This window comes from Wyeomyia smithii, chromosome 3 (genome assembly GCF_029784165.1).
Source record: "Wyeomyia smithii strain HCP4-BCI-WySm-NY-G18 chromosome 3, ASM2978416v1, whole genome shotgun sequence".
NCBI classification, from domain to species: Eukaryota; Metazoa; Arthropoda; class Insecta; order Diptera; family Culicidae; genus Wyeomyia; species Wyeomyia smithii.
The window spans coordinates 167949569-167964075 of NC_073696.1; the positions used below are offsets into that span (position 1 = coordinate 167949569).

The window sequence follows — 14507 nt, forward strand, 5'->3', positions numbered from 1 at the left end:
ATTATTTTACCTCAATAGTCCGTATTATTCTATATTTTGAATCAAATGACTTCGAAAATGTTTTTATTTCTTTTTCATTTTTTCGTTCATCTATAAAAAAGTCCAGCAACAATTACAATTGAAAGTATCAAAACAAATAAATATTATTTTAAAATAGACAACAAAATTAGTGACGATGGCGATGATTTGGTGTAAACCTAATCATAAGCGCTATTTTACAACAAATGTACTATCATGGTTTTTCATCGTCAACTATCTTCATTCTCCAATCAACTACATTTACAAAATTGATATTGTTAATACTTATTTACAATGATTTAAAAAAGGTAAATCGTGTAGATTTTTAAAGCAACAATGTCTAATGAAATAATTTCTTTATCAATATAACATACTATTGATACGTTCTATAAAAACAACATCTCTTTGTTTAAAAACAAAGGTTTTTAGATGTAACGCTCAAATGGTATTTTATCTTCCTCAAGAAACACGGTGAGTTAAGGTGGGGCTTATTTTCAAAAATGTTTGCGGGACATGTTTTCCTAGTCAAAAGGAGCCGAAAATTATTCAAGATGATCAGCAACTGACATCGGTGGTGAGCAACTGACATCGAAAGATCCAAAACTACCGTAAAAAGAGCAGTTTTTAAACCACTACTAAGTGGTCAGGTAGATTGCAAATGATCTTTTGACCAACAGAGACTCAAAGTTAAATCTGAGACGTGATTCAACACTCTGACAGTATGTAATTATGTTACGTTGCGTAACGCTGTGGTCACCTACTGGTCACCTTGTATCATACTTCGATCAAACCATCATTTCCCTTTTACTTGACCACCCAGAAGTGGTATCAAGAACATCGGGAAGCTCTAGGACCACTTTTGAAAATTGACCTCTTTTACTCCGCATCTTCCGAAGTCCTCCCGGTGGTTACCTCGGACCATATTCCGGTCAAAAGACCTCCTGCAAAACTGATTTCGAAAAAACTGGGAAGCTCTATGACCACTTTTGAAAATTGACCATCTGTACGGTAAGTCCAGACCTTCCGGAGGGTTAGCTGCTGGCCATCTTAGTCTATATCAAGGTAAAAGGCCCGGTAAATGTCCATCTTACTTCCAGTTGACCATAAAAGAGTGGCTTAGAAATAACCAGGAGAGCACTAGGATACCTCTGGGTATACGAAATAGTCGGCGTTGAATATTTCAGACACATGTAGGGTAAGCATGTATAAAACGACCACCCCCCCCCCCCTCCCCCCCAGGGCATAACGCCCCAGTACATTTATTAGGAAACACACAAAAAATAAGATTTGAGACTATTGAAAATCCGTAGCGGGTCATAGGACCAACCTTCTGTACAAGTTTGAAAATTGTCACTAGCAGCAGAAAAAAAAACAAAAAGCAATTTTGATTTCAGCTGCTTCAGATCTAATTTCTTGCAGCGTTTCCGTAACGTTTTTTCACTAGTGTATAAAGTTTATTACCTGCTATTTGCACTTATATATCTCAAATGAACCCCTAAGCAGCTATATCTAGTGAAGAAACGTTAAAAGTTGAATAATTTGCTTAAATATTCAATGCCTTCTGCTACACTATAGCTCCGGGCAATATGCCCCACCGCTAACCGGGCTAATAGGGGAGAACCGTACAAGACGCACCAGTTGGGTAAGATGGCCCATGCTATTAATTCCCCAAAATACTTACACATGTGGCTTTTTATGACGAAATTATTCGCTTTTCTCATAAAAACCCAGCTTCTCTGCAGTTCTCATATAAAAAGGTGTGCCATAATGACTAAAATACTCGGAAAACTGTACATTTGGCTGTGGCTATGTCCAACATGTAATTATTCATGAATTTTATTTAAGCTTTAATGACTAACTGACTAATAAATAATACAAAAAACTATGGTTCCCCTAGCCTTTACAATTCTGGAGTTTATAATACCATAAGTATTTCAAATTATTTCACTAGCTTCCGTCAACTTTTACCTAAAAACATTCAAAATTAAAATTGCGACAGAATGCACTATGAAGAGCTTGCAGGAGATTGCTTGACAACTTAGAGCATGTTCCATTATTTTTGATTTTACTTTCGAGACTTCAAGTGCTTCTCACTTCGCGTGCTGATTTCTGCTAGTGGCATATTAGCCTACTGCTTTGAAGCATGCTGACCTTCGTTGTGGTGCGTTTTGGTCACGGGCTTGTTTGGCGGCAATGGTAATATTACCAAAAAAGACATTGAAATCGAGTATTTTATAATAAACTTCGTCATAAACATACAATAAATAGATCCTACAATCATACTACACGTTCAATGTCGCTTTGAAATGATTTGAAACGCTGTAAATCGCGAAAATGCTTAACTGGTGCGTAATGTACAATCCTCCCCTATGTTCATCGCTTTAGCGTTTGCTTCTCAGACTTCAAGCGCTGTTTCACTTCGCGTGTTGAGATGGCATATGAAGCCACTGCATGGGTAGGCTGACCAGATTTTCGTGGAAAAAAACGGGACAAATCGGTTCGAAAAACGGGACACATGATAAAATTGATTTTTGAAAACTTTTACCAACCAAAGCATACAAACAATTATCCATTACCTTGATGAACCTACCCGATTCTGTACGGTACTTAGCGTTTGATGAAATTTAGCGTAGAAGAAGAAGTCCTGAAATTTGTAAAATGGATGATCGAGATTTTGACTAACAATTATCATGGTCTCAACTTTCAATAGCGACTTTTTCGTCAGTTCACGATAGGGGATGTCCGGTACAGAAAGGCGGTGTCCGGTCAGAAAGGCACGAAACGTTCTCAGTAATATTGAAAAAATCCTAACTGCTTGGAAACTTATTTTCTGTTAAGGAAAATTTCAATGTAAAGCTCGATTTAAGGATTTTTCAAGGAGTATCCGCAAACGGTACAAAATGACAAAAATACGGGACAGCTAAAAATAGTCGAAAAAACGGTACTGTCCCGTTCAAAACGGAACGTCTGGTCAGCCTATGCATGGGGCATATTATACTGCATCTGGGGCGTTTTGCCCCTGTAGATTGGAAAGCCTGCGATTTAATCATATTTTTTTAAATAAAATTATGGCGTTTCTGTGTAACAGTTATTACGAAACAAAATAATAGCAATGCATTACCAACTAAATAGTGTATCCAACTGCATGAAAGATTTGTTGTTTGTGATGAACATAGCTATATCATTGACGATGTTCCTTAGGGGGGGAGGCGTATTATACCTGTTTACCCTACCACTTTTGTTCTCTACGTTTTCTGGTTATCATTATTTTACCCATAGAACAAAAGTGGTACCGTAAGCCGGGGTGAGATTGTGCCAATGTGGGTGAGATTGTGCCATACAAATTCATTGTATGTAAGGCACTACTCCACTACTTTTCCTCTACTCTGGCCGGTCTTTTTATTTGCTTTCCGCCACGGCTGGCTGCCGTCGGCATTCTTTTTTTTCTTTTTCAATTGTCTCTGCCGGTAGTGTTGTGTCGCCGTACAGCATCCACTGTGTAGGTAAAATGGAATGTGCAACGTGTAGTCAAACGGTTGTGATCAACGATGTCGTTTACTGTTGTAACTGCAAACAGAGATTTCACTCTCGCTGTGTAGGCATCGGTAATGCGGCTATTAAGTTGATCATTGCGAATGACAATCTTCTGTTCAAGTGTGATAATTGTCTATCGGTTCAGTGTTGTGATGAGCAGAATGTATCGGTTTTGGATGTCAAAGTAATAAGAGACGAGATTAACAAAATTTTTGCCTCTTTTACAGATTTGCAAAACAACATTGCTGCTCAGATAGACAACGCGTTCAAGATCGGGATGGAAGAAATGAGATTAAATGTAAATGGTACTCTAAAGGAAAGAGTTGCCGATTTTGAAAAATTAATGCATGAAAAAATGAATAATATGACTCTGTCATTTTTTGAAAATAAACGCAATAGGGATTTAGTTGCGATGAATAGTGTGATATCTGAACCGGCTGATCTCAGCCGTAATTCAGCTAAAAAGGTTAAAAACGAAAGTTAAATGAAGATGAAAAACAAAGTTTTAGCGATGAACCGATGACTTATGCAAACGTTTTGAGCGGTAGTAAGAAACGTAAGGCTTGTCCGGTCATCGTTAATAAACCAAAAGAGTCCACCCAAAGTAGCGAAGCTACGCGGGAGTTTTTAAAATCAAAATTGAATCCTAATACACACAAGATTAGTAACTTTAAAACCGGGAAAGACGGCTCTGTTATTGTTGAGTGTGCAACAAAAGAAAATGTGGAGGCTGTGAAAAATGGCATTGAAGGTAATCTGGGTGAAAGCTATACAGCTGTTGTTCCCACACCTCCGGTGCCAAGATTAAAAGTGTTGGGCATGAGCGATCAATATCCCTCAGATGTTTGAAAAGTCAAAACGAAGACATTGCAATTGGAGATGTCAAAGTCTTGCGTACGTATGAAAATCCACGTTTCACGTATAACAAGAACAACGTTGTGATAGAAGTCGATAAAAAGACTTATGACTGTTTATTATCCGCGAAAAAGTAAATGTTGGGTGGGATCGGTGCCCTATAGTTCCAGCGATAAATGTCCTTAGATGCTTCAAATGTGGAGAATTCGGCCACAAGAGTACAGATTGCAAAAACCATGAAACGTGCTCTTTGTGTAGTGAGCATCATAGAACTTCGGAATGCACATCCACTGTATTGAAATGCGTTAATTGTTCTAAATACAATAAAGATCGTAAAATGAATCTGGACGTTAACCATGCGGCATCTAGTTCAGAGTGCCTAGTTTATAAAAAATTGTATGATCAAAAAAAAGGCAGCCTGCATTTCAATAAATAGCAATCAGGTTCCAGGGATGAATTGCTGGTCTCTCTACAAACTACGTAGCTTTACGTCAGATTGTAGAGTTGAATCGTCCATTTTCAGTGGATCCATTTTTGTGGATAGCCGCAAATTTAACGTGATTGCTGGTGACTTTAACATAAACTGGCGTGATAGCTTTAATTCGAGCCATTTGAAGAGATTAATAGAGTTTTGAAATTTAAAACAAGTTGTTACTGAATATACGCGTATTTCTAGACACAGTAAAACTTTAATTGATCATGTTTATACAAACTTTGGTTCTGTTCGCGCTGCAGTAAATTCTGAATTGAAAATAACCGATCATGAGACTCTTGTTATTATTGTAAATCAGAGTATAAACAGTGATGATAATTTAGTTAAACTAAAGTGTTGGAAAAATTACTCGAAACGAAAGGTTTCGGATCTTGTCGCGAGAAACGTGGATTTCCCATTATCGGGGTGCCGTGATCATAAAACCGATGTTCTCAGTAACGTCTTAAAAACGTGTACTAATCAGTTAGTGGAACAAAAGTTTGTTGTTGTGAAGAACTCCAACAAGTGGTACACTTTGGATCTTTTACGTCTTAAACGTAAGAGAGATGGATGGTATAAAAAGTTTTGTAGAACAAATAGTAATGATCACTGGCGTAACTATACGATGGCGCGTAATATATATTCTCAAACTATGATCAAAACACGGAGCGAATATATACAGAGGAAAATTGAACATCATAAAAATAACAGCAAAGAGTTATGGAAAATATTAAAGTCATTGTTGAAACCTGGCGTTTGCAAATCGCGGTCCATAACCTTTAATGGCACAGAAGAACGATCAGAACAAGCAATCGCTTCTAAGTTCAATACTTATTTTATCGATAGTGTTTCAGATATCAATCGATCTATTGAATTGGTGGATGAACCTGATGAAATGAAACAGCCAATCAATGTTAACTGTACTTTGACCGGTTTTCACCCTATTTCATACATAGAACTGAAAAACATTTGTTTTTCAATGCAAAAAACGGCTGGAATCGATAACGTTAATGCAAAAGTGATTCAAGATTGCTTTCATGTCATCGGACACGACCTCCTTGGCCTAATCAATGAATCGTTACAAACTGGGCACGTGCCACGAGTTTGGAAGGAATCTTTGGTGGTTCCTATTCAAAAGGTTGCTGGTACGAGTAAAGCCGAAGAGTTTCGTCCCATCAACATGTTGCACACATTAGAAAAAAATTTAGAACTTGTAGCAAAGGCCAACTTTTAAATTATCTTAATATGAACAGTTTGTTAATACCAGAACAATCAGGCTATCGAGAAGGTCATTCTTGTGAAACTGCGTTGAATTTGGTGTTAGCAAAATGGAAAGAAAATATCGAGCGTAAAGAAACTATTGTTGCAGTGTTCTTGGATTTAAAACGCGCTTTCGAAACAATTTCTAGGCCCTTATTGTTACGAACAATAAAGCGCTTTGGTATTACAGGTACTGCATACAAGTGGTTTGAGAGCTACTTGTGTGACAGAACTCAACGGACTATTTTCAATGAATTTACATCTTTTCCTAGGGAAACATTCTTGGAGTACCTCAAGGAAGTGTATTAGGGCCCGTTTTATTCATAATGTACATTAATGACATGAGACAAGTTTTACGTTTCTGTGATATTAACCTTTTTGCTGATGATACTGTACTGTTCATTGCAGCTAAAGATCTCGATTTTGCTATTATTCGCTTGAATGAGGACTTGTGTTCGCTGAGTAGATGGTTGAAATTCAAACAACTAAAACTGAATATAAGTAAAACTAAATTTATGGTTATTTCGCGCAACCGTTTTACTGAAAATGTCTCTGTGGAAATTGACAGCGAGACACTAGAACGCGTACGTGAGATGAAATATCTTGGCGTGACTATTGATGACAAACTTAAATTCAATATTCATATTGACAATGTCATCAAGAAAATTGCCAAAAAATATGGAATTCTCTGTCGTTTGAATAAAGAGTTGAGTACTTTTAGCAAGATTCATCTCTATAAATCAATCATCTCTCTCCACTTGGACTTTTGTCCCTCCATTTTATTTTTGCAGAATAAAGTTATGCGGTTAATTTTGAGATGTAGTAGATTCACTTCCTCGGCCTTGATGTTGGATGCCTTGCAATGGTTATCTGTGAAGCAGCGAATTGTGTTCATGACGATGGTGTTCATTTTTAAAATAGTTAACGGATTGCTGCCTCGATATTTGTGTGATCGAATTGTGAGAGGAAGTGATATTCATAGATACAATACTAGAAACGCGACAGAAGTTCGAACACCAAATTTTATTTTTGTAGCTTCGCAGAATTCATTATTTTTTAAAGGAATTAAAGTGTTCAATTCGATGCCTACACAGGTCAAACGTGCAGCTACGCTACTTGAGTTCAAGAGACAATGTATTTCACACGTCAAAGCTGTTTTTTTCAATTCACAATTCACGCACTAAATTGACGAAGTTTTCATAACGGATGATTTTATGTGGACTTTTGCTGTAATAGCTTTTTAGTATTTATTTAAGCATTGTAAAAACTATTATGTTCGTCCCGATGATAATGATGGATTTTGTATTTAATGTAGTAGTAAAAAAAAATAAATGAGAAGTCTACAAAGGTTTGAGAATCGCGCGCGTTACACAGATATAATTGACTACCTTTCTTAAATTAATATATGACATTTTGAAAAATAAAGGTTTTTTTTTATTTACATACATACAGATGTATTATGCTGATGTATGTTATGAAAATTGAGTTTTTGTGACACAATAAACTTTTAAGTAGTTCTGGACATACGTCGGATTACTCGGGAAAATTATGACACTTTTGATTGTCTTTGCTTCCTAGCTGTTCTAGGACTTTTTCGGGTTGGAAATTTTCTAGACTTCCCTAAGTGGGGACATCCTCATGAGTCTCATGTTAAGTTCACGGTTTACCTGTGCTTTGCTTGCTGAGTTCGGCGGGAATGGCCTTGTTGGGACTGTAGCAATTTAGCTGTGGGCTAGATTGGGTGTTGGCTTAATTCAGATGTGAATAATATTCAATTAATTGAAAGAAGTAAAATAATTAGAACTTGGTAATCTTGGTCGTAGAACGGCTTAGAAATTTGTGTTTAAATTTTTTTTTATTCAGTAATACTGCCGTTTAAGCATTGGAATATTATGGAGGATTGTATATCTGTATTGACAAAACCAGTCCGTTTTTTTTGCTATCTGGTTTAAATGAAGTAATAACTAATTATCTAATAGATAAATCGTCTACCTCAAATCTTTGTAGGGGTAAGAGGCGGGACCATCATCATCATAAGAGGCGGGACCATCATCATCACCAGGGAAATTATCCACAGTTGAAACTGTCAGATTTTCGCTTTCAAAAAGGTTTATCGTAAATTTGCCAAAGTTGTTATGTAAATGCTCTTTGTTTCGACGCAATTTTGTACAGAAATGGGCATGCATCAACAAAACAAAAAATACTGGCACAAAGAGGAGAAATAGCTTTTATATACATTTTCTTATTTCTCTCTGAGCGTGTTTGTTGTGGAGTAAGAGAGCCATTCCAAACTTTTATTTGTCATCCGTAACATGACTGCAATTAATTAATATTTCAGTCGAGAAAAATTTCAAAAATTTCCATGAAGAATTATCATTTCAATATTTTCCCTTTTTTTATTTTAAATATTAAGTAAAACTATCGATATAAAGTTCATGCGGGACTTTCAACTAATAGATTCCATTCAATTAACATGCACTAATTATCTGTCTTGTGTGAGTCAGCTTGTTCGAAAAGTTGTGGCACCCGGCTTATTAGAGGAAATAGTACAATTCGTCTAATCGAGTATTATGGATTCTAATTAAGACCACGATTCTATTTTTTCCTATTTTCGGTTCTTCAGATAACTAATCATGTAAGGCGGCCAAAATTACTAAAATACGAATTTTATTTAAGGAAGATACGAACAGTTGATTTTGCAGTTTTTGATCCTTATTTTTATAATTTCTAAATGAAATCTTGATTCTGTTTCCTGGTAAGGGCGCAAATTTTTCATAAATTTTCAAGACATAGTTAAAAACGAAAATTTTCCACAAATTTTATCATGTATATTATTAAACTTGCTGTTATGTTTAATTCTAAAATGGCGACTTCTGGTACCTGGGAAACAGCCAAACATGTTCAGAGGACAGAAATTAACTTCCATGCCATTTTAAAATCCAAGATGACAACTTCCTGTTTCTGGAAAACAGCTAAAAATGATCGAATGTCGTATTTTGACAATAGTATTATCAGAATCGAAGTGATATACGGAAACCAAAAAGTGAGGATATTTCTATTTCCGATAAAACATACCTTCAAACGATTTGTCTTTTGAATTTAAACGTAACTAATATCCGATTCGCGAAAATTCATTACGATCGCGATATTCACTAGTGTAAAGTGGTTACGCGACTCGTACGCCCCACTGTGGTCCAGAAATGAAAAAGGTGGTCAAAAGTCATTTTCTCATAAACGTTGCATTTTAGAGCAATACTGTCTTCGGGAAAGTCTCAGAGTAAAAAAAGACCCTTCTTTGGACATTAACAAATCCGTGATGAATAAAAAGAATATCTTCTCTAAAAATCAATATTTTCTATTGCCGTCTTTGGCAAAGTTTTTCAAAATAATATAACAAAAAACTATGCTGAAGACACTAGGTAGTTGTTTCTCAATCTTACTGAGCTATCTGATTATGTTCAATTATGTTTAGAAAAAAGGGTTTTTACCGTTAAAATTCGCACTGAACTTTTGAAACAACATCAGACCTTTATTTTTTATATGTTACAGCAGACTTTATTTTATGATAATTAGGTTTCTATCAATTTTTCCTGCCAAACTGTTGACAAATAATTTTCGATTTTCTGCCGTTCCCAACACATCCCACGGCAAGATTTCCACCAATTGAATTGTCCATGTGCTCTGCACACACGGCAGTTAAAATTTCTTGCAGAAATTTGCAGAAACTTATTAAATCATGGAACAAAACAACTTTAACGTAAGGTCATTTATGTTATGTTGATCAAAAGCGGATCATTGTTGGAAAAAACATAGCAAGCTTTGCAATTTTACGTTTTGATGCATCTTTGAAGTTGTGTTATTTTGGAAAAAATTGTCAAAGACGTCGATAAAAAATATTGATTTTTAGAGAAAATATTCTTTTTATCTCGCTTGTAGGGGGATTCATCACGGATCTGTTAATGTCTTTTTTTACTCTACAACTCTCCCGCAGACAGTATTGCTCTAAAATGTTACGTTTACGAGAAAATGACTTTTGACCACTTTTTTTCATTTCTGGACCACAGTACGCCCCGGTACTCGTGGAAAATACTTTAGAGGCCACCGGCGTGAAAATGTAAACAACACCGGAAGAGATAATATAGTGACATGATAAATAACACAATAAAGGCGTTTTGAAGTTTTCATGGTAAAACCAATTTAGCAAATAGATTGTATTAGGTGCTCTGGTGATGATAAACTATTGATTAGTCGAATAATTTTCGATGTTCTATGAGGCCTTCCTGAAACGCGCCATACCATGAAAGGCTGCAAAGTTCAATAAAGTGGCCGTAATCATTCGATGTGGCGTGCAGACTGTTCGGTCTGATCACCGGTCTGTACACTAGCGTCGATACCACCGATGAAGATCCTAACACCTTAAGATTACGGACTTATGACAGCAGCTGCTCCAGCTGCGCCTAGAACGCTTTTGTCTCGTTCCCGCTCTTCCTTCAGATCGGCAGTGTACGTTGATAATGCTATAATTGAGAATCCATTAATCCTCAACTTACACGCTCAATCTAGTACTGATCGACTGACCCTACTCCTTCCTCCCTCCCGCAATGGCACATTATACCCAGTACTCGGTCCTCTACTCGTTGGTGGTGCCACAGTTTAGGTAAAAGACAGCTTTTGGATGTATGCTTTTCCATACCTTTCGCCCCGATTGGTAAACATCCAGCAGCGCTACGATTTTGAAGTTGCATGGATGGAGTTCATTATATATGATCCAACTGTACCGACTTTCCAATCGTAGTCCTTATTTTGTCGCCTGGGTCTGTACGAATATTACGACTTCTTCTCGATATTTGCAACGTTTGCGGCTTGTTGGGCTTTCTCCAAGTATCGGGGGACCATCGTACCAGCTCTGTTTGGAATCTCACGGTGACACCGGGATGTTGATCAGCTTCTCTCAACGTGGAAATTAGACGCAGTTTGAGCAGCATCTCTACCGCCAAAGGATAGTTTATACGCTAATTATCACACCTTATCAGAAGCGATCATCAATAGGAGCTACATCGCCAGAAACCTGAAGCAGACCATCCTACTGCTTCGAATCTGCATAGATAAAGCTCGAAAGAAGCACAGCGAGCTGGTGGCTCGAAAAGAGGAGAAGACGGAGAGGGCAATTGCATGTAAGCAGGTGCTGATAGACGCCTTCTCGTACGCAGCAGTCTGCTTTCCGACCAGGTCGCGTAAAGAATATGGCAGTTCCCGGAGGAAGCGGCCCCCGAAAATACGAATAAACGGTTAATTGTGCCACTCCCGTAGGATAGCACAACAAATGGTTCAAGGTCCACTGAAGAACCGGCCTGAGTGGCGAGAGAACAGTTGGGTTACCGTAGTAAATAGGAAGCATCATGTTGGTGAGACGCGTCGACATGAACAAGCGGCCAAACGACCAAAAAGGTCAATAATGCGCGAATTTAAAGGGCGCTTTCCATACTCAAGATGGACGGGTACTCTGAAGTCTTGATAAAGATGAGAGGCGAAACTAAGCTCAAGGATCTGGGAGCATTCATCGAGGTCACACCGGCGATATGAGACTTGAGCTCCAGAAGAAAAACAAAAATAAGGGAGCTATCTACAAGACAGTAGCCAAGAAGGTCCTGTGGAAAGATGTGAAAGTTAGGGTGCTCACCTTAGACATAGTGACTCTTCAGCGATCATTGACGGAACGTTTTCCAGCCAAAAACCGATCATGAATTGAAAGGTAGGCGATGGTCACACCAATAGCGACGACTTGTCGTTCTGGTGGCAAACACAATCGTAGACATCGTATTTTGATTTCGAAGTATTCGAAGAGGCAATGAGAAGAGAGCGTGAGTTAGCCAGTTGGTACCGCTCGAGTGCAAACCAATTAGTTGCCACACTATATTTGTGCCGACGCGATAGCTGACCTTCGCTGCGCGTGGCTCCGTGCAAGACAGAGGATGGAACGCGCATGAGCCGACGAGGATAGAGCGCCGTGCAGCATTCGGATCTGGAAAATCGGCGCTAAAGAGTGCGATAAAGGCGCCAGTTGCGATAGGCTGCGCGCGAGCGCCAATATCTGGCAACACAAGCGGTGCGAACACCTCAATGGCGCAAACCAGGCGCATGAAATCCGGCAGCAGTTCAGACAGCAACGGGCTCATCGTTGTCGAATTTGCAATAAAGGCAACACGGGACGAATTATACAGCGCGTATTTACGAAAACGAGACCTCAAGTTGCGTCGTATTGGGTTTGATTCAAATCGTCGAATATATATCAACGAGAACCTCTACATCGATGCACGAAAACTGAAGTTGGCTGCACTACAACATAAAAAGGCAGGTAAGCTGACATCAGTTTACACCATGTATGGCATCGTATATGTTAAGCATACAGTTGGCGGACCACCATTACCATATAAACTGAGGAAGAGCTGGATAAATTTTAAATTTAGAATAGTAACTACTTTCTGTTTATTTTGAAGTAATGTTTATATGTATTTTTTATATTTTATCATTAAAATTGAAGATTGTTTTATGTCAAAGATAGTTGCTTCCTGCTCCCCCGTAAAAATGCAGCCCTCGAGAAATTGTTTCCCTTTTTACACTTTATGCCTCCGTCTCATAACCACACCTCCATGAACATTCCGGCAGCAGTGCTAAATGCGGCTTTATTCCCAGGAAAGCTGAATATCTGCCACGGAAATGCTCAAAGTCTTTGTGCGCGAAATGGTAGTAAGCTTGATGAGATTCGAAACGTCTTATTGGACTCGAAGATAGAAATTGCTTGTTTCACTGAAACATGGCTTAATTCTAATACGAACGATCGCAGTATCGATGTATCCGGTTACTCCATTATAAGAAACGATAGAGTGTATATGCGCGGTGGCGGGATCGCAGTCTACTATCGAAAGCATCTCATTTGCTCTAAGGTTTTTGGTACGATGCTAACTGAGAGTTCCACGGACAAAACTGAGTGTCTTGCGTTAGAGTTTCGAGTGGGTGGCAATAAGGTTCTACTAATGGTCATCTACAATCCTCTGGAGAATGATTGCTCATCTTTCTTGGCTGAGAAATTGGCTAACATTGCAGTAAGCTACGAACATGTATTTCTGGTGGGCGACTTCAATACTGACTTACTGCGACCCAATACTAAACGTACACTTTTCGATGCGATGCTCCACTCTTTTACCTTGTCTTCCGTTAGTGAAGAACCAACATTTTTTCACGATGCAGGGTGCTCACAGTTAGATCTGTTCCTAGCCAACAGTAATGAGAAAGTTTTACGGTTTGGGCAGGTCGGTTTTCCAGCGTTATCGCAGCATGACTTGAAATTTGTATCAGTGGATTTTGACATCATTCAACCTACCAACCTGCATACTTACCGAGATTATGTAAATTTTGACTCACACGTTTGGAAGACGCTATTCTGTCTATCCCCTGGCACCAGTTTTATGCCATGGAGAACCCAAATGATTCGGTACAATCCATGGTTCACCGAAAACGTCTATCAATCCCTGCTCGAACGTGACTTAGCGTACGAGGACTGGTTGCAAGCTCCACCAGATTTGAAAAACAATAAGCGTCAACGGTACAAAGTGCTGAGAAATCGCCCCAACACGAAAATCAACCAAGCCAAACAGCAATATCTAAACCGTTTCTTGGATATCAAAATTCCATCAAAAATCCTATGGCGACGCGTTAAAAGTCTTGGTGTTGGGTTGGAAAGAACAAGCAGTCTCTGCCTTGCGAGTTTGATCCAGATGATGTGAATCGTACTTTCTCAGAAAACTTCACGAACAAGCAGCAACCATTTTGGGACCAGCATCGCCGTATAACTTTTGCTTTCAACGTGTGCGCTACTGGGAAATTGTAAATGCCATCTACGATATCAAATCTAATGCTGTTGGGATGAATGGTTTGCCGATTAGCTTTGTTACGATCATCCTACCGTTAGTTGTGCAACACATTACGCATCTTTTCAACGTGTTCATCGAGACTTCAACTTTCCCTGATTCCTGGAAGCACGCAAAAGTTTTGCCATTAAAGAAAAAGTCCCATTGAAAACAGCATAAAGAATCTGCGCCCTATCAGCATACTCTGTGCGTTGTCGAAAGCTTTCGAAAAAATTCTTAAAAATCAGATGACTTCCTACATTGAAGCCAATGGCTTGTTGACCGACTGCCAAGCTGGTTTTCGTAAAGGATCAAAGGAGCTTACGCTAGGCTGGTTTTCGGCCTAGCCCAAGCTCCTTTGATCGGTTACGTGTGGCGTTAAACTGTTGTGTGCGGTACGTCTACGGACTAAGTCGCTACGATCACGTGAGTCACCTGCAAAAAAACCTCGTTGGATGTCT

The 14507-nt window shown here is 38.5% G+C and overlaps 1 protein-coding gene across 20 annotated transcripts in view; it reads left to right on the forward strand.

The window, feature by feature from the left end:
• Positions 1-14507, forward strand: part of LOC129732121 (innexin shaking-B) — a 234823-nt gene that overhangs the window by 83515 nt on the left and 136801 nt on the right. The window lies entirely within an intron of this gene.